Raw genomic sequence first — 10,695 nt, 5'->3', positions numbered from 1 at the left:
TTACACTTATAATATAGTATGATATGATATAATTAGGTTTATCGTACTAACAATGGCTAACGTTTCTTATTTTATTATGCGTGTGTGTGTGTTTTGATTTTGTACAATGAAGTAGTTGCCAAGACTCAGTTGAATCAGCTAGTATAACACCTGCTTTAGGATGCAAATTCGTAACCCATATTAAATAAATTAAAATTGAAATTTTAGATTTCGCTTATGATGTCGAATAAACAACGCTTTATTGTGTTGACTTGCTTGAACTAATTCTTTATAAAATATCATTTGTACAATGAAACCTGAATGCAAAGCGCAAAACCGATTTCCCCCCCCCCCCCCCCCCCCCCCCCCCCCCCCCCCGAAAATTCAGGGGAATTTGCATCATACACCCGCTTTTTAGGTCACGTTTTAATTTGTGCCCGCTTTTGCAAAAAAAATAAAATTGCAAGCGTACCCGCTTTTTCGTGTAACTTCAGCATACGGGACTGACCAGTAGCAAAGACAATCATGCAAAATTTAGCATTCCTAGTAGAATGGGCCTGAGAAGTAGCAAGTGTGTGAAGTTTTTGTTCGTAATTGCTGAACTTAAGCATAAGTAGCTGAAGTTTTGTTCTCTATTTGCTGAAGTTTTTATTTGTTATTGCTGAACTTAAGCGTGTAGTAGCTGAAGTTTTTGTTCTCTTGCTTGAAGTTTTGTTTGTAATTGCACTAAATAAGCTTGAAGTTTTTTTGTCTGGATTCATTAGTTTTGTCATTTTAAGCTTTTTTTCAAAAACTTCAGCAGAAGATGCTGAAGTTATTTAGTTAGTTCATTATGAAAAACTTCAGCACTAAATAAAGCTGAAGCTTTTTTGTCCTGGATAAGCTTTTTCAAAAATTTCAGCAGAAGCTGCTGAAGTTATTAGTTCATTTGTAAAAATTCATTGCACTATCAAAGTCTGAATGTTTTTTTGTTCCTAGGATTCATTAGTTTTGTCATAAAGCTTTTATCAAAAACCTTCAACAGAAAAGTGCTTGAAGTTATTTAGTTCATTTGTAAAAACTTCAGCACTATATAAGCTGAAATTTTTGAAAAGGCTTTATAACATACTAGATAAAAAATCAGATTGCCAACAGTATCTAAATCATAAATTTTGAAAACAATAAACGTGAAAAGAATAGAATTATCATTGTCTACTAACTTACGCACGTGGAAATATTCATAAATTATTGTCTACTAACTTACGTAAATATTTATAATTTATTTTTAAATAATTTGATAAATATATTTATGGCAATCATCCATGACTGAGTTTCATAGCAGCACCAACAGCAGCAGAAGAAAGAAGAAGAAGAAGAAGAAGAAGAAGAAGAAGAAGAAGAAGAAGAAGAAGAAGAAGAAGAAGAAAACGAAGGAGGAGAAGGATGAGGAGAAAGAGGGCTGAAGTTGTTTAAAAAGTGGGTACAAGTTAAAAAATTTTAAAAAAATGGGTATAGGTTAAATGGGGGCGACCAAATAGGGCGCCCCGTGCAGTTTTTACGAAAATTCACAATGGATAAAACACGAGATGAGTCTCCTTGGCCCAATCGATTTCATCAAGCAAACAAAGAAATTAGACATTTCAAGCTATTGGGCTTCTGTTCCATTGCTAGCCTGTTTAAGAGAAATTTTCATAAAGCACTATCTTTTAGTGGTAATTAGTAGGGCTGGTCCAAAAATCTCTCACCTATTCTTTGCTGACGACCTCACTCTCTTTGCCAAAGGCAACATCAGGAACTGTAATAGAATCCTTTCAATATTAGCCAGTCAGGCCAGAAAATCAACCTGGCCAAATCAAGAATCATGTTCTCCTCAAACATTACACAAGACACAGCCCAGCAGCTCTCCAATACCCTATCCATTAGGCACTCCACAACCTTTGGAAAGTATCTTGGCTTCCCAATCTTCCACAAAAGACAGGCTGCCTCTGATTTCCAGTTTATCATTGACAACATGCAAAACAAGTTGGCTGGCTGGAAAACCAAATTCCTAAATATGGCTGGGGGAACTGTGCTGACAAAAGCCACCCTGAGTAGCATCCCAAGCCATGTCATGCAATTCATAACTCTCCCAACCAAGATAACCAACCAAATTGATAGGATTCAGAAAAACTTCCTCTGGGGAACCACCCATGAAAAGAAAAAAATGCATATGATTAAGTGGGAGGTAGTCACTAGAACTAAAGCAGAGGGAGGGCTAGGGCTGCAAAAAGCAAGCTTTAAAAATAAAGCTGCTTTAGCAAACCTAGCATGGAGAGCCTACAAAAATTCCAATAGCCTCTGGGCTAGAGTCCTCATCCACAAAAACTGTAATATGTCTAGACCTGCCCACAATGGGAGGCACAATGGAAACAGCAAATCCACTACCTGGAAGGGCTAGCTAAAAGGTTGGGATACCTGCAGCAAAGCCAGTAGATGGATAGTGAATAAGGGCAACAGGGTCAGCTTCTTCACTGACACCTGGATTCCCAACCAGCCACCTCAGGGAATTGATAAAAGGGCCCTTAACCCAAAATGACCTCCAAATCAAGGTGGATTCAATGCACAACATGGGTACTTGGAGCATAGGAACCCTGTCTTTTGACCTTCCCCCCCCCCCCCCCCCCATATCCAAAACATCCTGAAATCTGTGTTTATTCCTAGTATCACCACTAAGGAGGACACCCTAATATGGGCTCTTACTCCTAATGGTCAGTTTTCCCACAGCACTGCTTACACTTTCATCCACAATAGTGCCCAAAATAGCTCTCAAGGGGAAGTAGACAACTTCAAGTGGTTATGGAAGCTACAAACCTCAAACAAGATAAATACTTCATCTAGCTCTTAACCCACAAAAGGCTCCCTACCAAGGCATTCCTAAATTCATTTGGAATCAACTGCACCACCCAATGCCAATACTGTGATACTGGGCAGAAGGACATTGACCACATCTTCTTTCTTTGCCCCAATGCTGCCCTCTTTTGGAATTTCATCCGGTCAAAGTCATCAACTCCTCCTCCATCCAACCCACTAAGCTGCAGTCACCTTTGGCAAACAGTACTACCAACTCTTAAAGGGTTAAAATTCAATGACTGCCTCAACTGGGCAATCCGTATTCCATACTGCCTCTGGCACATCTGGCTAGTAAGGAACAACAATGTGTTTAACAACAGGAAAGAATCTATTAATGCTAATAACACAATAGCAAAAGCAACAGAATACCAAGCCCTCAAATGCAACAGTGCCAACCAATGCACCCATCAATTAATGCTCAAATGGTCACCACCACCAAGAGGCTATTTCAAACTAAACACTGATGGTGCAGCAAAAGGAAACCCGAGAATTAGTGGAGCTGGGGGCATTTTCAGAGATCACAGCGGCAGTTGGAAGTTAGGTTTCATGGAAAACATATCTCAAGCAACTAACTTAGGGGCTGAATTTAGGGCCCTCATAAGAGGCCTCCAATTAGCAGAACAAAACAATATACTCCCGCTTCAAGTAGACACGGATCCTACGGAAGTAATCACTATGATGGCAGAAGGTAACTTAATATTTGACCCTCTAATTTGTGAATGCAGGTTGTTGATTCAAAGGACGGGCAACGTGGTTGTGAGACACTCTTACAGGGAACAAAACAGGGTTGCTGATACACTGGCGAAGGAAGCAGCTAAGGAAAGCTTTTTGAATAGATCAGTACTACTAGCAGTTCCTCCGGTGTTTGCCAATGATGTATTTTGGGCAGACACCCTAGGAACTGAACTACCTAGGACATTTTTGGGTTGTAATATAGATACAATCATGCAAAACATTGCATCCATGGGTTCCTTAAAGTACCCCAGTAACTCTTAAGGCGGTGTAACCTCCTTATTTTAACTAGTTAATATAAATCCTTTTGACCGAAAAAAAAATATTTTCAAAGGCAAAAATAATTGAGGTATATTTATAGGAACTTTTTCCTTCCTATACAATATTTGAAACTTATTTACCAAAATTATCCTAATTTTGTATATTACACACCCTAAATAAGGATTACATACAAATTACATACAATCCATTATTAGTGCCTTAAATTAGGGGATTTAGTTACACCCTTTTCCTTTTTTCTCTCCATTCCTCTTTTAATAAAATTCCTTTCAGGTGCATTAGCCATTTTAAGCCATAAAAACGGAACTCTAGTGGTTGATTGGCAAACCTTAGGTCCGGCCAATTACAAAATTGTATCAACCAACAATTTCTAACGAGTTTAAAATAATCTCCGGCATGATGGCGAGCCACTTCAAATATGATACTGGGTATGAGTTTCTCCCCTAATGTTTTTGAAAGAGTAAAAGACACGAAGATAAAGGATCTAGAGGATTGCAGTTGATAAGCTAGCCAAATTGTGCAAAAGTTGGATACGATAGGAGCACACACTGATTGTTAACCACTGACAACCATTAAAATGCTTTGAAGCTTTGAAATCGAATTTGGATTTTCAAAAACCATTATTTGTTTGGATTGGGTGTTGTTGAAACCAATTGAGAATATTGTTTGGAGTTTATATCTCAATTTTGAGGGTGTTCGGTGAAGATTATACTTGATTTTGGCTGAATTTCATATTGAAACTCGAACAAGAAGAAGAACACATGACATACCATGTACTTACGAAATTGTAGTAAAGTTGTACTATAATTGTATGTAAATTGTATTCTGTTATAGTTATATATTTTTTTTATTTGAATGTTGTATGAAAGCTGAAAAATAGTTGTATAATGTATAAAACATTGTAGAAAATTTGTATTTAAGTTATCAATACTATCTTTTTACGTAAAGTTGTTGATATGTATCAAAAATTTATGAAACATAGTAGTATTACTTGAATGAAGAAGCATTCTCTATGTGAGATATTTCATGCACAATTGAGTATTAGTAATTTGCTTCAATTTGATTCTCACTTGTAGATTGTGGTTGAGGAATTGCATTTCATGCATAAATATATAGTCCATTGGCAAATTACACTTATCTTTAATTTTTGCGGCAGGCAATTGGCCACGTATTATTCCTTCGTCCTTATGTCAATGACTTCAGTACCCAGTGGACAATTTCTTCTATTGTTCTCTTGACCCTCGGCTCGGCACCAAATATGAAAGAATGAATAAGTTATTTACAACAAAATAAATACTAAAAAATAAATTTCATACAACTAATTATAGTATACATTTATTTACAATTTTTATATATTATTTTTATTCAGTTAAAATACATCTATAACATCATACAATTCAAATACAATTTTCATACAAATTTTATACAATATGTATTTTGTATATATTTTGTCTGTGGTGTGTGCTTCTTCCTCTCTAAAATTCCAATCAAAGCTTTCTCTCTTCATACAATTTTGATACATATCAATAACTTTATGTAAAAAAATTGTATTGATAATTTAAATACCAAATTTATACAACGATTCATACATTATACAACTATTTTTCAGCTTTCATACAACATTCAAATAAATAAAAAATATACAAGTACAACAGAATACAATTTACATACAATATACTACAACTTTACTACAATTTCGTAAGTATATTGTATGTCATGTGTTCTTCTTCTTCTTCTTCTTCAAGTTTCAATCTGAAATTCAGCCAAAATCAAGTCTAATCTTCACCAAAATACCCTCAAAATTGAGATTTAAACTCCAAATAGTATTCCTAATTGTTTGCAACAATATCCAATCCAAACAAATAATAATTTTTGAAAACCCAAATTCGATTTCAAAGCTTCAAAGCTTTTTAATGGTTGTCAATGGTGGAGAGTCAAACACCTTCAAAATTTATTGATTGACAATTTCAATTTGAACACCAATTGTACAATATGAAAGGAAATTACTAAGTTAAAACGATTGAAATTCATTGATGAATTTCATTAAAACTCTATACACAAGAAAGCATAAAAAAACAGAGAACATCAAATGAAAAAAATTGGGAAAAAACAGAGAAGGAGAGTAGAGAGACGAAGACAGAGACGGAGAGAGAGAGACGAAGAGAGAGAGTGGGCAAGTATAAAGTGATAAGTAAATAATTGATATTCCTTATTCAATTTCTAATATAAAGGGATAATCATTTAAAACTTATTTGTATATGATAAGTAAATTGTATATGACTATGTAATTAAATTGAAACTTGAGTAGGGAGGATAATAAGGTTACAAATAGTATATAGGAAGGTAAAAATCTCATATTTATACGACTTTCATATCCCTTTTAAGGCATATACAATTATAAAAATTATTTAGTCATTTCTCTTTTTATATTTGGCCATATTAGTTGACTTTTCGCGTATATTTAGTTAGGTCTCATTTTCTCAAATTACAAGTAATATCTCCAAAGTTTCTAATAGTGGTGTATTTTTGTAACAACCCTTCGTTCCTATTTTCTTAATTAAAGTTCTCTACTTTATAAATATTAGTAACTCTTAACGTAGATGTCTCAAACATATTCGAGTAATAATATATGAGCTTGCTCAATAGGTTAAATCGTAATATAAGAATGATGATAGGCTATAATTGCGTATTTTAGTCGATTATTACACTCGAATTTACTGCACTTTAATTGAGTTTGCACTTTAATCGCTAGTGTTTTGCACTAATTGTGCGTTTTATGCCTTGTAGGTGTGATTCCGAGCTATATAGATGTCAAGGAATGAATTTAAGTGATTTGAAGCTTTGAAGTCTGAGTAAAAGCTCAAGGAATTAAGCCGGGATCGTGTTCGGGGGTCAAATTTGATAATTAAGTACGAACGAAGACTTGAGGAGGCATATTGCGCACTGTCTAGTAAAATAGACATAACGTTTTGCTCAGAACTCCATTTGGACTCTACAATATATGGTTGGAAAGATAATTCAAAGGGCTACAACTTTCATGTTTTACGTTTTTCCAAATTCCAAACGGAACAGGGTAAAAAACGAGGTCGAAACCGCGACCACGGAACTGACCGCGGCAGAAAATCAGAGAACTTGTCTGGCCGCGGTTCTACCGCGTTTTGGCTGCGGTCGCGCCGCTCCAGGTGTCAAAAAGAAGTCATATTTCGCCCGGGACAATTTTATTTCGGCCCTACACTATTCCAACTTGTATAAAAGGGGTCCTAAACCTATTTTGAAGAAAGGAGGACATATTTTGGACACAAATTAGACCTAAGGAGGCGGAGAGACACTACTTTAGGGTTAGACAACACCCTTGGAGGCAAGAACACATTGGGAGCAAGGTGGGGAATTCTTCTACGAGTTTTTTCCTTCCTCTTCCTATTTTTCATTGTTGGTTATGACTTTTAGTATTGTAGTTTTACATACTATTATGAATAGCTAATTTGTTATCTAGAGTTTGATAGAATCTTTTGTAGGATAAATTCTTGTTATGTTTTTATATAATTGAGCCATAGCTTTTCTCTATTTGTTCAACTACGTTTATATTCTGGTTGATTGAAGAGCTCTCAATTAGCTGTGCTTATTTAGTATGCATAACTCGGGAGAGAGTGCATATTTAGGTAATTGTTGAACAACACCACTCCCAGAGTATATGAGGGATCAATAACCGAGGGTTTAAAGGCGGGATTAGGGATAACGAAGCCTTGGGTGCGATCTGAAGTGAGCTGTATTAAAAGCCAGCTAGCGTAGCTCGGGAGAGTGCGTCTAGTAAATTGTCGTAATTACTTGGGAGAGATTTACGGTAATAAGAGTGCTCATGATCGGTAGAGAATACTTAGGCGAAATTATAGAAGACATAGCGGGAAGGATTCCGACAATTGGGAAAATCATAACTCTAGACCTCCTTAATCTTTTCTCTAACCCTCAGTATCGTTAGTTGTTAATTTACTATTTTAATTTGTTAGTTAATTAGTTAAACAGAAGAATCTTAAAATCTATAAGTTAGGAATTGTTCAAGCTTGTCTTCTTGGTGATAGTGAACAACTGTAGCTAAACCTTAGTTCTCTGTGGTATTCGACTCCGGACTTGTAAACCGGATTATATTTGCAACGACCGCATTGTCCTTTTTATAAGACATAGTTGGGCGAGATCAAACTTTGGCGCTGTTGCCGGGGAACTAACGGTATAGTTGTAGGTGTACATATTGCTAGGTTTCAAGTTTGAACTTTTATTTTATTATTTGATTTTTTTATTTTTTTATTTTAGTTTTATTTTTTTTATTTGAGAAACATGGCATCATGGAATTATAAGAATTTATATGTTGGTAATTCTACTTTTAATCCTCCTTATCCATATTGTGAAGAAAACCACTCAGGGCAAAATTATCAAAATATTCCCGAGAGCGAGTTTTGTGCACCAACTCAATCTTATGTGTGGAATGTGTGCGATATGTGTGGTGGTCAAGATGGTCACTTTCACGGTTGTGCTTATATTTCTTACCTTCCCCCAACCCCTTACTTTGATGGTTCTTCTTTTTCTGGTGAAGTTAATAGGAGCAAAGAACCCAGGTATGAGGACCTGAAAGAGATCGAGGATATGCTAAAGTGCCTTACGAAACAATATGATGAGATACAACTGCGGGTACAAAGGCAAGGGGCAACTATTCACAACTTGGAGGCTCAAGCGAATAAATTAATTGAACCCGGTAAAGCGCAACTAGTTGACATTGTGGATAGTAGCCAATATAAGCAAGAAAGGGCTGTAGAAATTGCCATATTACTGGAGGATTTAAAAAATACGTAGGATGAGCTAGAGGAGGAGGCTAGAGTAGAACACCAACAATCAATCGCACTAGATTTTGAGGATGTCGATGTTGTAGAAGAGATACTAGAGTCAACCAAGGATATTGAGGATACATATTTAGTTGACTCTATTGTCATTAGTGTTGAGAATGTAGACAGTCCCAATGTTCATGTAGTTGAGCGCATTGGTCCTCACTCCAAGCATTTTTCCACATTGTGTTTAGATGATGATATGGAAATAGAGTTGTCCGAGCCATTTGAGGAGTCGAGGAATGAGGAACAAAGTGCTTACATTCTGGAATTCTTCTTGCCAGAAAGTCGGGATTACACACCTCATATAAAGGCCAAGAAGTGCAGAATACTACATTATTTTATTGGGCCAGTCAGATTCGTTCCACCACCCCAGGAGCATGATCATAGAGCAGAATCAAAATTGGGGTCCGATTCATAAGTTCAAAGTGGAGACAAAAAGTGATTCACGTCGTGCCGCGACGTTAAATCAAGCGCTCGTTGGGAGGCAACCCAACTTTATTGCTTTCTTTTATTTTTTATATTTTTTTTATTATATTATTTTTGTAGTGTCAATTTTTTTATTTTTTAGGAGCATGGAAAGCAAAGGTATTTGAAGGATGCACCAACAAATGAAATTGTTGGAGCTAAGTGTGAGGTACCCGCACGAAGGACCAAGCTGGGAAAAGTCTGAGTACCCCATGAGCGGCTAGTGCTTCGGCCTTTGGCCTACCACGGAGTTTCTTTTACCTTCTTGTATGTATGGATGTGCATTGGGGACAATGCACAATTTTAAGTGTGGGGTGAGGAGATTGTCTGGGTGGTTTTTCATGCTACTTTAGCTGTGTTTGTTTTTTTTAAAAGATTGGACTTTTCCTGATGACGGATCTTCTAGACAGTTTTCTTGAGGGAAGTGAGTCTAAAGAAAATACCAAAAAAAAAATTTGTTTTGTTTTAGGTAGTGTAGCAATTACCCCTTGGTTTTTCTTTAAACCACGGTTCTTTTCCAAGGGTTTTATTTGAACCGGGTGTAGTTAGTTTTTTTTTTAGGAATAGGAGCCACTGTGTTGAGTTTTGAATTGAAGCAACATCTCTTGACTTTGTTATGCCTTGAGAATAGTGAGTATTTTGGTTGTGACGCTTAGGCTCAATTTTTGACTCTTGTATAAGTACCTTAAATTGTATTATCTTAACTTTGCTTAACTGCTTTGACTAGAGTGTCTATGAATCCAATCCTGAGTGAGTTATGTGCCATGTGTGTGTAAGGTTTTGCGTTATTCAGTGCATTGCATTTGATGCCTAGAACTTGCCCTGTGTGTTTGCAAAGCGAAATAGTAGTTTTGTTCAATCTTGGAAGTGATATAGGCGCTTCTTTGTTGAGCCGGATATGTATATTTACCCACCTAATTGTTATGTATCGTAGTTAACCCCTTTGAGCCTGTAATCTTGTTTCTTTGGCAACCACATTACAAGCCTTGCCCATTTGTTGGAATTAACCATCTATTTGAACCATTGTAACCTCTCATGAGCACTTGAATTATTTATGAACTTTGTAAAAGTTAAAGTGTGGGGTGGTTGGTTTGGCTTTTGAGTGGAACCAATTGAATAAGGAGAAAGGTGCACTGTTTTGAAAAAGGAAGAGCCACTTGAATTGAAAAAAAATATAGTTGGATTGTTGTAAAAAAAAAATTCTTGATAAGTGGTGGTTCTTGACGTAAGTGTGCTTAAAGAAGAATGGGGTAATTTACATTGATGTGAAGGTGGAATTTTGGTTTGACATAAGTATGGGGTTTAAATGTTAAAATGTATGTATTAAAGTGCTTAGGGAGGTGTAGTCACTCTTATATCTAAATGTATCGTACCCGTTCCGTAGCCTACATTACAACCAAATAAAGTCCTAATTGATCCTAGATTGAATGAGCTCGATTAGTGGAGTAGTACACTACGGGCAAGCTTATGGTGCATCTTTTGTGGCATATGAATGTTA

The sequence above is a fragment of the Nicotiana attenuata genome, unplaced genomic scaffold (assembly GCF_001879085.1).
Source record: "Nicotiana attenuata strain UT unplaced genomic scaffold, NIATTr2, whole genome shotgun sequence".
Lineage (NCBI taxonomy): Eukaryota > Viridiplantae > Streptophyta > Magnoliopsida > Solanales > Solanaceae > Nicotiana > Nicotiana attenuata.
Note: the sequence above shows the minus strand (reverse complement) of the source record.